Below are 20,685 nucleotides of genomic sequence, written 5' to 3' on the forward strand. Positions count from 1 at the left end.
AAGAATCTAATAACGATGCCTTTTAGGACGACTTAATACCCCACAGTCCCTAGGGAAAGGGCTGCAAATTATGAACTTTGCCCATCGTTTACATATAGTATTGGTTATTGGAAGTATACAGACGTTTTCGGGGGTAATTTTTTCTGGTGGTGGGGAGGGGTTTACGTGAGAGGATCTTTACATGAAGGACTTTATCATGGAGGAAGAGAATTTCCATGAAGGGGGCGCTAGATTCTCCTGCATTATTTTAAAAAAATGAGAAATTAAATGGAAATTAAGTGTTTTCAACTGAAAGTAGGAAGTAACCTTACAATTTAAAACGAAGAGAAATTATTATATATATGAGGGGTTCGTCCCCTCCCTCAATACCACGTTATTTATGCTAGAGTATTTATAATGATTTTAAAATACCCTTTATTCTAATTAAACGACCTTTGTGATTCAGGGGTCATTCTTAAAGAATTCGAACAAAATTCGAACTTTAGCGTAGAGAGCGAAGTATTGACGAGGGGGCGAACCCCCTCATATCCGTAATAAAAAATATACAAATATAGGAGTTTATTGCGTGAGTTAATTTTTAAGCTACGTATATTTATTACTAATAAAAGACGTTTTTAAAATAAAATTAAAAGTTCTAGTGGACTTTTTAAGTAACCAAAAAGATTAGAGGGCAATTAGGCCCCCTCCCCTGCCCCCTTTTTTCTCAAAATCGTGGAGTCAAAATTTTGAAAAAGCCATTTATCCAAAAAAAATAAGAGTAATATGCAAATTTTGTTTTAATTATTCATTTACGGTGAGTCAAAATTAAAACCTGTATTAATTTTAAAACATTCAGAAATTAAATAGAAAAAATGTTTTTGCAACTGAAAGTAAGCAGCAACATGAAAACTTAGAACGAACAGAAATATTTACGTATATGAGGGGATTCGACCCCTCCTCAATACCTTGCTCTTTACGCTAAAATAGTTTTAATAATTTCAACTATTTATTCTACGGCCTTTGTGATTCAGGGGTCATTCTTAAAGAATTGGGACAAAATTCAAGCTTTAGTGTAGAGAGGAAGATATTGACGAGCGGACGAACCCCCTCATATACGGAATAAAAATATGAAAATATAGAAGTTCGTTACGTAAGTTAATTCGTATTGCTTACCGTTTGACGTATTAATAAATAATAAATAAAAAAGTTCGTAAAAACATTAAAAAGTACTAGTTGCATTTTTTTTGTAACCAAAAATTGGAGGGCGACTAGGCCCTCTCCCCTGCCCCCAATTAATTAAAGTCTAATTTTTTGGCTTTTTTAGCGAAAAAAGTAATTTTAATATGCAATTTTGGTTTTAAATTATTCATGCACGGTGAACCAAAATTAAAACCTGCATTAAGTTAAAAAATATCCAGAAATTATATAGAAAAAAAAGTTTTTTTCAACTGAAAATATGGAGCAACATAGGCATAGGAAAATAGGCAATATACAAATATAGGAGTTTATTGCGTGAGTTAATTTGTAAGTTACCTATATTTATTACTAATAAAAAACGTTTTTAAAATAAAATTAAAGTTCTAGTGGACTTTTTAAGTAGCCAAAAAGATTGGAGGGCAATTAGGCCCCCTCCCCTGCCCCCTTATTTTCTCAAAATCGTCGAGTCAAAATTTTGAAAAAGCCATTTATCCAAAAAAAGTAAAATTAATATGCAAATTTTGTTTTAATTATTCGTGTACGGTGAGTCAAAATTAAAACCTGCATTAATTTAAAACATTCAGAAATTAAATAGAAAAAATGTTTTTTCAACTGAAAATAGGGAGCAACATTAAAACTTAGAACGAACAGAAAATTTTAAGTATATGAGGGGATTCGACCCCTCCATAATACCTCGCTTTTTACGCTAAAGTATTTTTAATAATTTCAACTATTTATTCTATGGCCTTTGTGATCCAGAGGTCATTCTTAAAGAATTGGGACAAAATTCAAGCTTTGGTGTAAAGAGCGAGGTATTGACGAGTGGGCGAACCCCCTCATATAGATAATAAAATATACATATAAAGAGACTAGTTACGTAAGTTAATTCGTAAGTTACGTACATTTAATACTTATTTATTACATTGACTCAATATGCACCAAAAATTAAAAGGAGAGATTGAACAAAATATTCGTTTTTATTTTCTTAGACAGAAAATACAGCTTGGAAAATCTTAGGTTAGCTTATTACAAGTATATGTAGAAGTCCTAATACTAATCGAAAACATTAAAAAGCTTTTTTTAAGTGAACAAAACTTACTCGATTATTTTTTTTTACAGACAAATTACGATAACCATTTCTTTGCATTTACCTGGAGTAGTTTTACCAGGTCTTGTTGCAGGATCAAGAATTGTAGCAGTAACGCTAACTATAGCCAATTACCATAAAGATGTCGTTGCTAACGGTTACTAAAGTCATAAAAATGTCGTTTCTGTCATGCCTACATTCTTACACTTGCAAAATAATCAGCAAAAATCAGTTGGTAAAATGTTCTCAAATTCCCGTATATATAGAAGTCATAAAGCTATCTGTTACTGAGAATTTTTGCCCCAACCACCATAGAGCCTTCATTTAAGCCAATTCGACTTTGTTTTTATCCTAGGTGAAACCAAATCTCCACCGCTATATGGGCCTATTGGATTAATAAGGCCTTGGGCAGTTATACACAATGAATTATTTTTGTCGTACATCTGGGTTTCTAAATTTCATCCCTCCTCCGCCATCCATTCCTCCATTTCGATGAAGAGAAAAACAGTCCCAAAAGGGTGAGTGATCTCGATGTAAATTACATTATTAAATTCAGCATGTCAGGAAATTCAATTGTGGAGTTTGAAGCTCCTCCGCGCCAAACATTGGAATTTTGCATTTTTTTTTTTTTTTTTTTTTTTTTTTTTTTTTTTTTTTTTTTTTTTTTTTTTTTTTTTTTTTTTTTTTTTGACAAGAGAGATCACGGATGCATGATTTTTTGATGCTTTTCATTGTCTGTTTTTTTTTTTCTTTAGGGGTAATCGTAAAGAACCAATGGTCTTAAAGACTAGGTAAAAGGCTCATTCAAACGATAATTCGAAGTTCTAGTGCTCTCTTCAAGAAGCGAAAAGATTTAACCACAACAAAGAGGCGTTTTTTCGTCATTTTTTGGCACAAGCCAACAACTTTTTACTCAATAGGTGCCAAAAAGCCGTGGGGTGAAAGTTCTGAGATATTCAATCAATTTAAATTATCAAAAACTACAAACAGAGCATTTCAGTTTAAGAGGCAGTAATGCCGTGCGGTGGCGCCTCCGTTCTTAAACTGCACCAAGTCTTAACAAAAGGAACGGCTCAAACTGGAAGTTACATTAAAGTTTATTTAACAAACTTAATTCATTTTTGGCTTGATAAAATAATGCACAATGATGTATAATTGCACTTCAGTCATTTTGGAAGTGGGTTTCTTAGTTAGGAAGGAAAGAGTAGTTAAACTAGAAGAGTGAGATTTTATATCTGAAGTTTCTAACTCTCCACAAACCTTCAGGTATATATAGAAAGGTTGTAGTCTTTTTTCTTTCTTTTGGGGGGGGGGGGGTAGTTACAGATCTTAATATCCTTGATTCCCAGGAATTTTTTAGACTGTGAGTGTAATATGGATGCGGGAGGTGATAATTTTCCTCTTATCGTAGACCATATTTTCTGTTTAACACAAAATATATCATTCGGTTGCTTACTGGGAGAGAAGATGAAGAAGTTGGGGGGAAGGGGGGTATGAGCGACATCCTGATGTTTTCCAGGGTGGGGTTGTCCAAGAATTCACCTTGAGCGTCGATGAAAACATGACTCTATCGTTACTTTTGTTATTCCAAACAACCCCTCCTAATTTATATGTGGAAGGGTTATTTTTTAAGGGAAGATTATCATTCTCGAAGCATAGTTATGCGAATGCCGAACTTCAATTTGGTTAAAAAAGGGAATTGTAGTCTCCTTCACAGTTAAAACAGCCTTTGACCAAACAAACAACTCGCAGTAGCAAACTATGAGTAAAAAAGCAAGTATTATGACAATAAGTGCAACGAAAACAAAAATTATTATTCAAGCTCTTTCTAAATGCACCTAATGAGTTGATTTTGAATTTATTCACCATTAATATTTGAACATAAGAACTATCGAGTTAAACTCCCCAAAAAGGTGTGGATATACATGAATATGGGACGAAGAGTTCAGTAGGCTTACTCACACATTCAATGATGAGTTTAGTAAGAATATCACTTGGACAAGATGCCTTCCGAGGAACAAGGCAATAGATCTTCGTTTCAACTGCACCGATATCGATAATAGGTATTTTATATACTGCAGGCAGGTAGGGCATGACGCTGAAGGGGCGATTGAAAGGGTCAGCACTTTAGAGGCTACCAGCTTTAACGTATACAACCACAGGTTTCTGCTGTTGGCCCAAAATTTCCTGCCCTATTCTATGGAATAATAATCTTTTTTTACGAATATGTTCCCAAAAACCCAGAAAACAGCAAACAACTTCTTTGCGAATGGGTTTTTTCAAAAGTTCAGAAAAAATTAAACTGGTCATTTAGGCTTTAACCTAAATGACTCATTCAATTTAATCAATAAGTAAGAACTCACCTTATCATAAATGTCCAGAACATTCCAAGCTTCTCGCACATTCAGAAGCTAATCATTGACAACCGTAGCTAGGTCTTCACGCAAGGAATTGACGAGTTTCACTTCAAAAGAAAATTTCATGCTGCGTGATGATAAAATGTCTTCTTGCGAGTGATTTTCTTGAAGAGGGTAAGAGTTTCAATAAAGATGAATCCCACAAATCACTCACTTTAACTGGTAGTTACCCAAAGAAGGCATGTACTGCAGATTTCTTTCAAAAACGTTTCCCACAATTTCGCTAAAGGCTCCATATATAAGCGCAGGTACGATGAGTATGGGGAGGAGGTAATAAGGATGAATACTACTAACTACTCGATGTAGGTAGTAGCTGCTTAACTGCCTCGTTGTGCATAATTTTGTCCCACAGTCTTACTTAAGAATAATAATTTGTTGTAAACCTGCTAATAAATTAAGACAAAAGCAGAGCTGATATACAAAACGTCTGAAAACACGAAAAAAGATTATATTACAACAGGATTTATTATCAGTAAAACATCAGGAACAAATGTCTCCGCATGTCTATGGACATAATTCTATACGTTTCTATTGATAGTTTTTCTATTTCAGGGCCAAACAAAACGACATTGTTCTTATCTAAAACAAATGTGTTTTCTAGATAATATGGAACACCACTAAAAGTTTGAGGCACTGGCAAAGGCCTGAATGAATTCGAAGCTTGTCGGTGTTTGTAAGCCAATGTCATAGTAGAGATATGTAGTAGCTAGTCAGAAATTCACCTGCTGAGGCCAAACGAGCTAAAAATAAATTTGTTAAATTAAGCTTAAAGGTTACCAGCTTCGCGCGACTCAAACCTAGACCAAAAGGAACTTGATCAACCACAAGAAGTCTTGAGCATCTCAATTCACCTCCGAAGGTGATAGCAAGATATACGGTTTTCAATCCAGGAAAAACCTTCCTTCCATCGGTCTTAACGAATGAATAGTGGGGAAAATAAAAGTAGGTTAAAATTTTAAGCGACAAAGACGGTTCAAAAACAAGGTACTTGGTCAAATGAAGTGGTAATAGGTCATAATAAAGTATTAAAGGAAATTGAAACCAAACGGGAAAGAGTAAAGAGCGAAGCTTTCATGAGAAGTGTTGTCCTCGGGCGGCTTGGTACTGCGATGAAGAGCTAGTGGTAGAAGTAGTAGTAGTATTTTATTTTACAGACACTGTATTTTCGTGGTGGACCCACAATAGAAATCAGTCTGTTTTAAAACTCATTATTTCGAATCAGCTTTCCTCCTGTCTTCCCACTCGGGTATATAAACATATTTCACAGTTATATCAAACACAGCTTATCTGTAAGAAGTTGAACGTTACCGTTGGATTGCACCTGTAGCACCAAACCAGTACGAGCAAATAAAAGCACAAGTTCGGTGTTACGGGTTCGACCAAACAGATAAATAATTCAATACTAACAAGTAGCATTTTTTAAATATTTAATAATTCAGTTGACAACAACACAAAAGAAGCGATACTCTTCAACCAAAAGAGCATATAGAAATAAGATATGGGAAAGTGATTTTTAGAGAGAGGGTCACTCTCTGGAGAGAGGCGTAGCTGGAGTTTATTCGATCACACGCAAAAGACAGATTCCAATGTAAACATTTGGCCAGGCAGCTTCCCGGTACAGATATGGGCTGTACAGTCTATGTTTCGTCTTAAGCGATAGGGTGACAAAAGCCCTAGTCTCCAAGCTCCTTAATAGCAGCATATCATCTACACCAAAATATATGTTAAGCTGAAATAGACGTCTTCTAGTGCTCTCCACTCTTGTTTGCTACTACTAGCAACTCATCCTAGCACTAAGCAACGGGTTGAGAAATACTCCTTCTCAAACTGATCCTATTACAAGTTTAGCTCTTTACACCCTTGGTAGAATTCCCATGTGCTTTGGATTTTTCCTCATCGTCTCTTAGTATCCCATTCAAAGATGCCCTACTGTTTGTTTAGTTTCAAATGTATTGTAAGAAAAGACATTTTTTGCAAATAATCGCCCTTCATTCGTAAACTGTCGCCTAAACCATCACCACGATTCTGTCATTATAGACATAGACCACTGAGCAGAAATAATTGTTATTTATTGAAAACCCGTCTTGGTACTAAAAGAAAATGAAGGAGAAAAAACAAAGAGAAATGCCAAGAGAAAAAACAAACAAAACAAAAGGAAAATAGCACTATACAACTTTTACAAGGTAACAATAGTTCAAGAAGTTGGCTCTAAACATGTCTTAAAATCTTGCGGCTGTGTTTCTCCGTAAGTTTAGCAACAATTGTAGTAGGATCTGGTATGTGAGGACTGTTGATTAGTTTTGAATTGCGTGTCCAAATTGAATATCTCAGTAGGTATTTTGCGAAACGGAAAAGTGGAGCAGATATTCAATTTATCAACATCTATAAGAATCTTCCAGAAAGGTGCAATGTAGAGGATGTGGGGGAGAGCAACAGTGTTGTACGGCGTTGTGAGATAAGCGCAATTGAAACGAAGCTTAACAGAGACTATGTAAGCATAGGCAGCTGATATGCGGCGTTAGATAACTTCTGTCGGGAGATGACGAGTGTGAGAAATAGTATTTCCAATAGGAATACCAAGATAAGCTATCTCGTCAGACGGGCAGACCTTTGAATTCCAAAATACAACTTCATGCGGAAGTGGGCCTTTCCAGTTAAAAAGCACGAAGTCGGACTTTGCAGCGTTAAATTCAAGACCAGATTTTAAATTTTCTGCTTGCAGTTATCGGAAAGTTTCAGAAAGTTCGTCCAAAGTTCGGCTAATGTTAAAAATGTCATCAGAATTAGTGACTAAGGAGATATTGAAGGCAGAGAGGACGCAAGACATCTTACACTGGTCCTGAGCTTCGAGGGTATAATTATTGGAATAACCAAAGTGAAGCAATTGCACCTTGCCTGGCTCCTCCCTTAAATGGTATAGTTCTATCCAGTAGTCTTGCCATTTCATTTTGCTTAAGAGGGATTTTAAGACGAACTCGTAGCTTAGCATACATATCCTTTTGATATCTAATTAAAGCAGGATTTAATTCTCTGTCAACAGCCCTTAAAAGAATAAGGAGATGGATCAGGAAGTCAACCGCATGGCGAATATCATGACTTGCCAAGAAGCATCAAGCAGAGCATTATCAACAACTGTATGGGCGTCTACACATACAATCCCATGTTGAACGCCAAACTGAAGTGGAGGCGTGTAACATTTTACTTGAAGCTCTTTTGTAAACAGTAGTTCATAAAGCTTGCATAAACTGGTCAAAAGACTTACGGGCCTGAGAGATAAGCATTGATTGGACGCTTTTCATTTTTTTGGAATATAAGGAAGATTCCCCACGCAAAATGTTGACGAAGCCATGCCTTAAGTAGAAATCATCTGCAGCAGTACCGGGATATGTTTTAAAAGCACGGGACCACCATTTTTAATATGTAGGGCGTGAGTTCCACCAGTTCCTCTAGACATCTTTGGCTCAAGGCGCATAATAGCATCAGCCACAGACGTTACAGATATTGTAGAATCAGATTCAGAGAACGCACACAAAAATTGGTCAAGCTCTTCAGAATATTTGTGCTCAAGTTGGGGTCTGGTGGGAAAATTTGGCGTCATAGAAAGAAAACCACTCAGAAAGAGGAACATCAGCAGCGACCACACAGTTCTGGGATTTTCTTGCGGTAGTTTTGAAGTTCATTGGCAAACTTTTTCTTTGTTGCAATGCGGATGGAATTAACACGACCGGATCGTGGTCGATCGCATTCAATCCAAAGATGTAGCCAAAACTTTGCTGAATCACAAGATTGGGAGAGACTTTGATTTTCACGCCACTTGAGAACTGGCCCTAGATGGCGACTCTTCAATAGAACAGCAAAAGATTCTGCATATTGTAAAGCGTGACATATCTCTTCACAATAAATATCAAGGAGAATGCGCCTTTCCTAAGCGGGCAGCTGTGAGTGCTTCATTAGCAGGGCAAACGGTACCTTGATTTTAAAAAGTATTTTAGAAACACTATCCCAATACAGTTCTGGGTTGATTAATGCCCAATTACGTATCTACGATGGATTCGGTGTTTTTGGGTAACTAATGGGTATCTGAGAAGTTTGATTTGGTGAGAAAGAAAACGATACAGGCAGGTGATCAGATATTAAATAATCACAAAGAACCTTCGGTTGAGAGACATCTAACAAGGGAGAGTCTATGTAGGATGTGGACGAGAATTGTGAATGTATGTGAAATCTTGGTCTTTATCAACAACAAACAGATAATTATCGAATAGTTCACCAATCAGAGAAGTGGGCGGATGGAGCAGTTGGGTTACAGTCAAAATCTCCAACAATTAGGCCTACAGAATTACTAGAAATAATGCTTTAAATGCTTGAATATAACTTTTCAGAGTCAAGAACAAAAAACGTTCAGACGCATCATTATGGTAATCACTTGGCAAAGAAACATTATAGATGAATGTATTATCAATTTTAACAGCAAGAGAATAATCACAGGATTCTACAAGCAGCGATCTTAATATGGAATTCACGTCAGTCACAAGACCGCCCAACGGTCTACCATCAACTTTATTTTGTTCTGCAGGAGATACACAGCAAGTCAATTTATCTCTAGTATCCAAAAGACTAAGGCTTAACTGACTTAAAATATGCTCTAGTAAGCAAATCGCACCATGTTTTGACACGAGCTCATCAAGAACTGCAGACCTTTGAACAAGCCCACCTTCAATGTTTAGAGTTAAACAACTGATATTGACATCAAGACTGACTGTTGGCACTTCGACTATGTAGATTAAGCTGAATCTTGGTTGGACGGCTATTGGGACATTTCACGCTGTAACACGTTTGGCCACCAGCCTTACCTAACACACTGAACATATTAGCTATGAATATATTTCAATGGTTAGATACATGATTGGTAGAGATACATCAACCACAAATAGCACCTAATGGGCAATTCATTGCTATTTGATCTACCTCACCACACTTAACGCATCGACGGGGAAGGAAGAGAAACTCCTGAACAGGTAGACTGTCATAACCAATACGCACTGATCTTTTTAGGAAAAAGTCAAGCTCACTACAAGTCTCAAAGTACACTCAAAAGGTGTGGGAAGCACCACACTCGCTTATCTTTGTGTTTTGGTGGATTAGTTTCTAAAAGTCAGAAAAGTCTAAGGATTGGGGAACTTACTTAACGACAGCTGCGAAAACTTGCTTTTTCATAGAAGCACTTATAGATGGCTGAGCGGCATTCATACTCACAGCTATTTTACTAGCCGCTGATTTAGAGCGCATAACAATTTTCCGCTTAAGATCTGTAATTTCCTTAGAAGCCTCTTTGCATATGCTGTTAATAAACTGTTTACGATCATGAGGATCCCTGATATCCTGTCGACAATTTTTTAGTACTACAGCATACGATAGCTCTACACTTTGCGAATTGTACGTAGAAGAGGTTGATGCTTTGTTAACTTTTTCAGCATTTGAACAGTTCACATTAAAGAGCCCGCGAGTCGTGACGTCAATAAATCCATCTATTTTTCGGCAAATCTTGTTTACTTTTCAGCTCAATTTATTTCCAAAACGGGCAGCAGACAAGCCGAATATTCGTTTAGTCATCAAAACATATATATATATATATATATATATATATATATATATATATATATATATATATATATATATATATATATATATATATATATATATATATATATATATATATATATATATATATATATATATATATATATATATATGTTTTCCTAAATTAGTGATTAATATAGACCAGCACTTGAATGAGGCCTTAACCCTACTCATCCATACAATCACATATCATGAAAAGAGAAATCACCAATGCAACAACACAAACACAAAAAAAAAAAAAAAAAAAAAAAAAAGAGAGACAGAAGGAGAAAAGGAAGACTGTTTTCCTAAATTAGTGATTAATATAGACCAGCAATTGAATGAGGCCTTAACCCTACTCATCCATACAATCACATAGGTCAAACAGCATAGTCATACACAATCAACCATAAAGAATAATCCATGGATAGGCAGTCATGTCGTCAATATATATATATATATATATATATATATATATATATATATATATATATATATATATATATATATATATATATATATATATATATATATATATCTATAGTCAACACTTATGAAATAATTTAAAATAATTCTAATCATCCACTTAAAATCAGTACACAATAACTGACTAGTCAAAATATAATAAAATATAACTAACGAACTAAAGCAGCGAACAAGCCAAATATTCGTTTTAGTTGTCAAAACACAAATACATGTACAATTCATAGTCAATACTTATTAGATAATTTGAAATAAATCCAATAGTCCACTTAAAAACAGTACACAATAACTGACTAGTCGAAATATAATATAACTGACGAACTAAAGCTGTAGCTATTCTTGCTTACTAGCAGTGACATTAAAAAACTTTACAAATGAGGGAACAGAGCTTATCAAATATCTGTTTTGAGACATACTGATTAGCTGTATACGAGGTACAGCTTCTGTCATTGCTCTTACAGGTCTTTCTCGATGTGGTTTGAAATCAGGGAGCAGTATGGATCGATGGAATTTGCTGTTCAACACCCCTGTACCAAAAGCAAGCGAGAATTTTTGTCGACGGCTAGCAAGGGAATCCAGGCTAAACTGTTCAAGGAGGGCACAGTATGGGACTTTGGGCGCTTCTGAGATTACAGACAATGCCTGAAATTGAACTCTCTCAACCGCGTCCGACTGTTCCTGCGTTAGGCCGTAATGTCAAACGGGGGAACAGTATTCAAGGCAAGACCGTATATAAGAGGTATAAACTCGCAAAAGGTGATCTGAAAGAATTCCGCGTCGAGACAGCAGCTTCAGGGAGCTAATACTTTTGGAGCTAGTGTAGCAGATACAGCATCGCCGATAACGGGAGTTTCACAAGGATTGAGAATGACAAAGTGCGGTACATTTTTGTTCTCTTTGGCGGCTGATACGAGGAGCTTAAACATGTCAATAACATTTTCGTCGTCTTATGTATAAAAATTATATTTTGTATATTATTCTAAACGTATTGTTTTACCTTAAGAGGCTCAGACTAATACCCAAGATTATCACATGAAAAATTGTCTGGAAAAGATTCAGTATATCTTCCTTAGCCTCTTAAAGAACTCACGTTTCAAAACCATATTCAACAACCGTGTGTACTCAGGCATTTTGCATCATAACATTAGTACTAAGACTTTGCTTCTTATCCTTCAAGAATGTTTTTAACTACGAAGAACACGATGCGCCCTGGCTAATTTTTATTCTATAATCTTCAATGCACCCACTTTTCTTACGTATCTTCAGTAAATAGCATCACAATTTAATCCCCTAAGTCAAGCAACGTCGTCTTCGCAACAACCATATTAAAATCAACGCTCAAACCCTAAATTCCAAAAATTTTAATGATTTAGTTTCCTAATTCTTATTATAGAAATTCGTAACCCTTGAAAAAAATGGTTCCCAAGTGGACTATACTACAAGGCTCGTACTCAAAGGAAGGGGGACTTCAAATCTTCACATGGTATCTTAAAACTTCAAAAATAGATCTTTGTTGAATTATCAAGGCTCAGAGTCCCACACTTGTTAACAGCGTAGGAATACTGACAATTAGACATATAAACATAAAAAATTACGACACACCATTCACAACTTGATAGAGGGCTAAGTTTTTAATTTCCCAAGAGGACTTCTCACAATTAGTGAGAAGAAGAGAGATGGGCAAAACATTTTGAGAATGTACTAAACAGAAATAGAGCTACAGGAAAAGATATAGAGAAAAATGAAAAAGTTTGTGACACTTCGAATGTGAAGGAATATTTATTTTGTGAGGAGGAATTAGTGTCAGTACTACAAGTATTTAAAAATAATAAGACCCCAAGTGGTAATAATGTGCTAAATGAGTTTTTATGGCACTTGGTATTAACCAAGTGACATATAGCAATCGCCAAATCTGTCGGTCTGTCTGTCTGTCTGTCTTTCCGTCCCGGTTATGCTACTTTAGGCACTTCCAGGTAAGCTAGGACGATCAAATTTGGCAGGCGTATCAGGGACGGGACCAGCTTAAATTAGAAATAGTCGTTTTCCCAATTTGACCATCTGGGGGGGAGTGGGGGGGCCTGTTAATTCGGAAAAATAGAAAAATGAAGTATTTTTAACTTATGAATGGGTGAAGGGATCTTAATGAAATTTGATGTTTGAAATGATAGTGTGTCTCAGAGCTCTTATTTTAAATCCCGACCGGATCTGATGACACTGGGGGAGTTGGAGGGGGGAAACCAAAAATCTTGGAAAACACTTAGAGTGGAGGGATCGGGATGAAACTTGATGGGAAAAATAAGCACAAGTCCCAGATACATGATTGACATAATCGGAACGGATCCATTCTCTTTGGGGTAGATGGGGGGGGGGGGGGTAATTCTAAAAAGATTGGAAAAAATGAGGTATTTTTAACTTACGAACGGGTGATCGGATCTCGATGAAATTTGATGTTTAGAAGGATATCGTGTCTTAGAGCTCTTATTTAAAATCCCGATCGCTTCTGGTGACATTGGAGGGGGAGTTGGGAGGAGGAAACCTAAAACTTGGAAAACACTTAGAGTAGAAGGATCGGGATGAAACTTGGTGGTAAAAATAAACACAAGTGCTAGATACATGATTGACATAAACGGAACGGATCCGCTCTCTTTGGGATAGTTGGGGGGGTTATTTCTGAAAAATTAGGAAAAATTAGGTATTTTTAACTTACGAATAGGCGATCGGATCTCAATGAAATTTAATATTTAGAAGGATATCGTGGCTCAGAGCTCTTATTTTAAACCCGACCAGATCTGGTGACATTGGGGGGGGGGGGGGGGAATTGGGAGGGGAAAACCTAAAACTTGAAAAACACTTAGAGAGGAGGGATCGGGATGAAACTTGGTGGAAAAAATAATCACGAGTCCTAGATACATGATTGACATAACCGGAACGGATCCGCTATCTTTGGGGTAGTTGGGGGAGGGGTTAAATCTGAAAAATTAGGAAAAATGAGGTATTTTTAACTTACGAACGGGTTATCGGATCTCAATGAAATTTGATATTTAGAAGGATATCTTGTCTCAAAGCTCTTATTTTAAATCCTGACTGGATCTGGTGACGTTGGGGGAAGTTTGGGGTGGGGAAACCTAAAATAATGGAAGACGCTTAGATTGGAGGGATCGGGATGAAACTAGGTGGGAAAAATAAGCAGAAGTCTTACATACGTGATTTACATAATTGGAACGGCTCCAATCTATTGGGGGGGGGGGGGTTAACTCTGAAAAATAAGAAAAAATGACGTATTTTTAACTTATGAAAGAGTGATCGGATCTTCATGAAACTCCATATTTAGAAGGAACTCGTAACTCAGATCTCTTATTTTAAATCTCAACAGGATCAAGCGTAATTGGGGGGGGGGGGCAGTTGGGGGGGCCGGAAATCTTAGAAAATACTTAAAGCGGTGAGATAAGGATGAAACTGGATGGGAAGAATAAAAACCTGTCTAAGATACGTGACTGACATAACCGGACCGGATCTGCTCTCTTTGGTGGAATTGGAGGGGGGGGGGGGGTAATTTTGAAAATTGGGGTATTTGTAACTTACGAAAGGGTGACCAGATCTTAATGAAATTTGATATTTAGAAGGATCTTGTGTTTTAAAGTTCTTATTTTATATTCCGACCAGATCCTGTGACGTTGGGGGGAGTTGGAGGGGGAAACCGGAATTCTTGGAAAACGTGAAAATTGGGGTATTTTTATCTTACGAATAGATGATCGGATCTTAATGAAATTTGATTTTTAGAAAGAACTCATGTCTCATAGCTCTTATTTCAAATCCCAACCAGATCGTTTGACATTGGGGGGAGTTGGAGGGGGAAACCTTGGAAAAACACTTGGAGTGTAGGAATCGGGATGAAGCTTGGTAGATAGAATAAACAAATGTCCTTGATACGTGATTGACAGAATCCTACTGGATTCGCTCTCTTTGGGGGAGTTGGGGGGAGGGTTCAGTGATTTGGCAAGTTTGGTGCTTCTGGACGTGCTAGGACGATGAAAATTGGTAGGCGTGTCAGGGAGCTGCACAATTTGACTTGATAAAGTCGTTTTCCCAGATTCGACCATCTGGGGGCTAAGGGGAGAGGAAAAATTAGAAAAAATTAGGTACTTATAACTTACGAGTGGGTGATCGGATCTGAATGAATTTTGATATTTAGAAGGACATCATGACTCAGAGCTCTCATTTTAAATCCTGACCGGCATTAAGCCTCTTATTTTCCTTTTTAAATCAATCTATTGATTCATAGAATTTTGTGTATGATCTCTTGGCTCTTAGCTCTTCTCGCCTCGTCACAAGTGCCATATGAGCTCTTAGCTCTTGTTTAATATGGTGGTTGTAAGGTTGGAGATAAGTTACTGAATATTATAAATATGATTTTTGAAAAAAAGGAGAAGGACTTAGCAATTTATGAGAACTTTAATTAATCCCTCCTTAAGAAAGGTAATAACAGTGAGAGTAGTAATTATAGAGGCATTAGCCTGGTTTTTGTGGGCTGCAAGTTACTTAATGTGATGATACTTTTTAGACTTTGAGATCCTTTACATAAAGTTTTAAGAAATGAACAGTGTGGTTTTAGAAAGGGTAAAGGATGCTTCAACCAAATTTTTACTCTTAAATTAACAATTGAAAAGTGCCTGAGTCATCAGATGCATCTTTAGTCCTTAGCTTTTATGAACAATGAGCAAGTGTTTGACTCAGCTGATTGAAGAGCTTTGGCGAAGATCCTATCCTTGTATGGTGTACCGGGTATATACAATAAATTAATACGAGAATAACATTACTGCGGTTAAGGTAGGAAATAAGGTTAGTAATTGGTTTCGTATTAATTCAGGAGTTAAGAAGGATTAAGTTCTATAGTCACTTATATGGATCATCTTGATGTAGTTTGTCCTAAAGAGCCCAGGAAAGGCAATGGGAGAGAGAATCACAAAGAATTAAATGGGGAAGAATAACTCTCCTACATTTAGATTATGTTGATGTTTGAAGCATCTTAGATGAAGATGTTATCAAAACGAATGAACTTTTGGAAGTTTTGCGAGTTCACGGTGCAAGAACAGGTTAAGAGAACATTAATGTCAAGAAGATTAAGTCACCAAGACTAGGAATAAGTGAAGGTGAAGAGGTGATGTTTGGTAATTAGAAGATCGATGAAGTACACAGCTTCACATACCTAGGTAGTATTATCAGTAAAGACGTTGGATGCAGTAAAGATGTTCAAAGTGGGAAAGCAAAGGCTCAGGCTGTTTTTTCACAGTTGAAAAAAGTTTGGAGGAATAGCAAGATAAGTCATAGTTGGTTAGAATTTAACACAGCCATTTTTATTTATTTTTAACTGAGAGAATGCTAGTGGATTGTTTGGGTTTCGAAAACTTTAAAAATCCAATTTATAAGAATGAATATTAAGACCAGTTGAATGAACGTTGCAGGTTGGGCGATGAAACACCAGAACCCTTGCAGTTTTGTGTTTAACATACAGGATAGGGATATTATCCGTTTTAATTATGACACAGATAATTTGAGAACTATGAAATGTTGTTTTATCCGAACAGGGCTGATTTTTAACATTATTTATAATGAATAAATTTCTAAGAATTAATTGCTACATTTTATAATTTACAAAATATACACCACCTGAGAATTGCACGGCAAATTACTTTTATGTTTCCCTCATTATGGGAAACATAAACATTATGGAAACATTATGTTTCCTCATTATGATACAGATAGAGGGAAACGAACAACGTTTCCCTCTAGCCTACAATAATTCCTATAGGTTTCAAAGTTTCAAAGAAAAATCTTCTACGAATCGACAGTAAAATTCACAATAGATAGAAATTATTTTCGAAATTCTGGTGCTTTCTAGTCCTTTATTAGGAAATAAAGTGGCGGCTCTAGGCTATACTGTTGAGCAGGTCCAGAAGAATCGGTGCGGTAATTACTTAGCTGGTAATAATTTTTGCTTACAACTGGCAATTTTTCTTCGTCCTTTTCTTCAAATTGATTATTTTTATTTGTCACAGATGGCACCCAAATCAGCAAAATCAACAAATCCTAAAGTAATATACAGGTACTCTGTATTGGTCTCTAAAATATGGATGCTGACTGGTGTCTGACTCAATACGATTTTGATTGAAGCGATTTTGACTATGGCTCTTTTGAATTCCATCTAAAAGAGAATAACAACAATTCATTCTACTTGTGCTGGACATACATCCCTTCAAAGACTAAGCTTCTATAGATTCAAAAAAAAAGTTTGGGAATGGAAAAACGAACTTTCCTCTTTGATCTAAAGCAGAAGCTAACCAAATATTCATCCACAAGAAGGTTTTTTTATCAGGTAACCAGAAATCTATCTCCCAAAGAAAAACTGACCAGTCTAGGACCAAATACTAAGGCCCAGCACTCGGAATATAAATCTGTAGTTTACATTTGCTCATAGAAAATATGAGTAGAACGAAAAATCACCCCTGTTTTTTTTAAGCTCAAGATTTATTGATCCACGAATTTTTACCAAAACTTAAATCTAGAGTATAAACAAGCGATTATTTTCACTTCTGTTATAGGTACCCATGAACAAAAACTTTAAATGGGGTATAAATTTCATTCCGACGGAAAAGTTTGATTGGTAAGCCCAAATTTCATGATTTCCCGAAGATTCCCCACCCCCATCGTCTTTTGCGAAAGCAACATTTCGTATTAATTGATAATTATGTTGAAAGAGAAGCGACATTTAAATAACTTGAGGTGAACCAATTATCTCTACTGTGGGCTTAGATTATTTTTGCCTCATATATCAGCCATTAATATTTGACTTTAAAAGCGTCATCCCAAATAAGACCAAACGAAAAAGAGGCGTATAAACAGTAGCGACATCTACACCGAAACGGATTATTATTGGTGTGCATCGCATTCCAAACAATTACAGTTTTACGTTCTATTTTTACAAACTATTATTTTAAACATATTAATATCTTACAAAATACACTATAACATATTATTTATTAATTGTTCGGCCAAGATGGTTTTAAAATAAAACGAAAATTGTCTAGTTAAATATCTATGAAATAAATATTTATACTTTCGATAGGAAAGCTTATAGAATTTTAAGCAAAGAATTTCTGAAGAGCAGCATACTATTTGAACAATAAGCAATTTTATTAACTAGTGAACGGCATACACATCAATAAGTTGCTTTTTTGCATATGCTTTAAAATTTAATGAACAGAAACGACGCTAAGATTTTTACAGCTTTGTGTTGGATTCCAGCTCTATTCTTATTTACGTATATATCGATCCTGATTGCTACTTAGCCCAAAGAGTATTTGAATTTTAATTAGGTACTTTAAAATGCAGGAGAGGCTAAAGAAACAAAAATTTTGTCCCCGGCAGGCCTGGCGCCTTAAAGTCAACTAACTTGACCTACCAGGATTCTCCCAAGCATTCCCAGGCCTACTGTGGGCAGACTGGATTTTCGCTTCAAATATTTCATGAAAATAAACAATTATGATAAGATATCCTTACACAGAAAATGTACAATTTTTTCGAAATTTTCTACTTTTTTAAATGAAATCACCAGACGCTACACTATGATTGGTATTAGCAGTTTTAATCCACCTCTTCCCAAATTAAATCGCCAAATATCCAACTCTTACTAGTTTTCCATTTTCTTTGATCTAGCACTTGAACAGTGAAAAGATAAAATAAGTTTTTCACCCTTCCAACTAAACCCATTGCCTATTTTACTCAACTCTCGTTCAATTCAACCCTGTTAAATTTAATTCTCATTTAACTTAACCCCGGTGCAACTCAGTCCTCATTCAGCTCGGCCCCATGCAATTCACCTTTCATTTAACTCATACCCCATGCCAGTCAACCTCCGTTGAACTCAAACCCATTTAACCAAACTCGCAACTTGACCCCCATTCCGCTTAGTTACTATCAATTCAACTCATTCAACAAGTTAGGTTGAACGGGGTCGAGCTACATGAGGCTTAAACTTGTTGGGGGCTCAGTTGCATAGGGGTTGAGCTGAACGGGGGAGGACTTGAACGGGGTTGGATTAAACGTTGGTTCAAACGTAAACCCTGTTTACGTGTTTGGAAAACTAATGTCCTCAAAAAAAGATTCTGTCAAATCTTATTCAAATATATAAAATAAATAAAAAAAATTGAGGCCAAATTCTAACTAGTTTTAGCAACTTATTTCATCCTGAAATAGGGTGAACAAAAAAAAGGGCGTGACTTGGATTTAACAGCAAAATATGACTGCAAGATTTGCGGAATCTATCTTCTATTGTTTTTCTATCTATATCATCTTATCAGCGTAGAAAAATAAAAGGGAAAAACTATGCGTGACTAGCAACATATCATAATCAGCAAATATCTTTAACTAAAATAAAATACAGATGGTATCAATAATAGTGAATTAAAATAGATCGCACCAAAAGGCCTGTTTTTAGGAATTATTCCCAGCATAATCCTCACGTCGCATTTTTATTTAATCAACTTTTTTCTTAATTTCCACAAAAAGAAGCTGTTCAAAGAAACACATAAAGCTAATTTAAGCCTAAAGCGATCGAAAACAGACTCAATGAGTAATTTAAGCGTAAAACGAACATAAATCACTGTCAGTAAGTAAGTGAAACCCACAACAATCCGAAATTACAATAAATTGTCAAGTTAACTTAAAAAAACAGAAACTAAAGTAAATAGAAGCAGGGCTTGCGTGTCATATCTATGCCTCGTAAATACTAGCATCTAGCCCCTCTCCCATGCCCCTTTTTTCCCCAAGACCGTCCGACCAAAATTTTCAGATAGCCATTTTGTTCAGTATAGATGAAAAGTCCCAAGACTGCATTTGGAAATAACATGAACCCCCCTCCCCCATCCCATGGGGATAGGTCTTTAAGTTACAAAAACTTTCCAATTGTTTAAGTATAATATTTTTTCTTGGGAAGTATGCTGACATTTTTCAGGGGGAGGATTTTGGGATTGGGGTTGGTTTCCATGGGGATAATTTTCCGTTGGAGGGAAATTTGCAGGGGTGAACTTTCAAGGAGAAACTTAAAAAAAGGGGGAATTGACAGAATTCCTAGACGAAATTCTTTTTATTTGTCTTACTTTATCTTTGCCTGCTCAATTTTGCATGTGAAGATGTTCCGGGGGAATTGTCCAGGGAAAATTTTCAGCGTGCCTGTATTTCCAGGAAATAATTTCCAATGAAGGGGGAATTTCCGGAGTAACGGAGAAACGACCAGAACTTATAATCTTTTTGGAATAAAAGTATGATAAGGAGAATTTTTCAGGCTGTACCTTCTGCCAGAAAATTTACAGAGGGAGGGGAGAATTTTCAGCGAGGATGGAATTGTCCAGAAGGGATTCTACGGGGGGGAGTATATTTAAAATGGGAGGAACTTTCTACGGAGGAGTTTTCCATGAGGGAATGGAATTTTTACATGTTTTTCAGATCGTTTTTTAAAAACGATCAGAAATTAACCAAAAAACAAATAAATTTTTTCAACTGAAAGTGAGGAGCAAAATTAAAAATCATAACGGACAGAAATTATTCCGTATATGAATGAGTTGCCCCCTCGTCAATACCTCACTCTTTATTCTAGAGTTTGACTGTTTATCCCAGTTTTTCAAGATCATCCGTTTCATTAAAATAGGGAAGCTTTTTTAAAAGCACAAAAAACTATAGCATGAGGAGCAAGGTATTGAGGAGGGTGGAACCCCTTTATACACGGAATAATTTCTGTTCGTTTTAAGTTTTAATGTTGTTCCTAACTTTCAGTTGAAAAAACTTGTTTTTTTAAACATATATTGATATTCGCTCCTGAAAGTCTCAGCAATTTTGTATATTAATAGT

General features: G+C 36.1%; 1 long non-coding RNA gene across 10 annotated transcripts in view; it reads right to left on the minus strand.

Moving 5' to 3' along the window:
- Positions 1–20,685, minus strand: part of LOC136025326 (uncharacterized) — a 101,772-nt gene that overhangs the window by 57,887 nt on the left and 23,200 nt on the right. For 7 of the 10 annotated variants that reach the window (XR_010617059.1, XR_010617063.1, XR_010617058.1 and 4 more), the window contains one exon: positions 16,783–16,984. This is a non-coding gene — a long non-coding RNA (uncharacterized LOC136025326). The other 3 variants (XR_010617057.1, XR_010617062.1, XR_010617060.1) reach the window with 3 other exon arrangements.

This window comes from Artemia franciscana, chromosome 3 (genome assembly GCF_032884065.1).
Source record: "Artemia franciscana chromosome 3, ASM3288406v1, whole genome shotgun sequence".
Lineage (NCBI taxonomy): Eukaryota > Metazoa > Arthropoda > Branchiopoda > Anostraca > Artemiidae > Artemia > Artemia franciscana.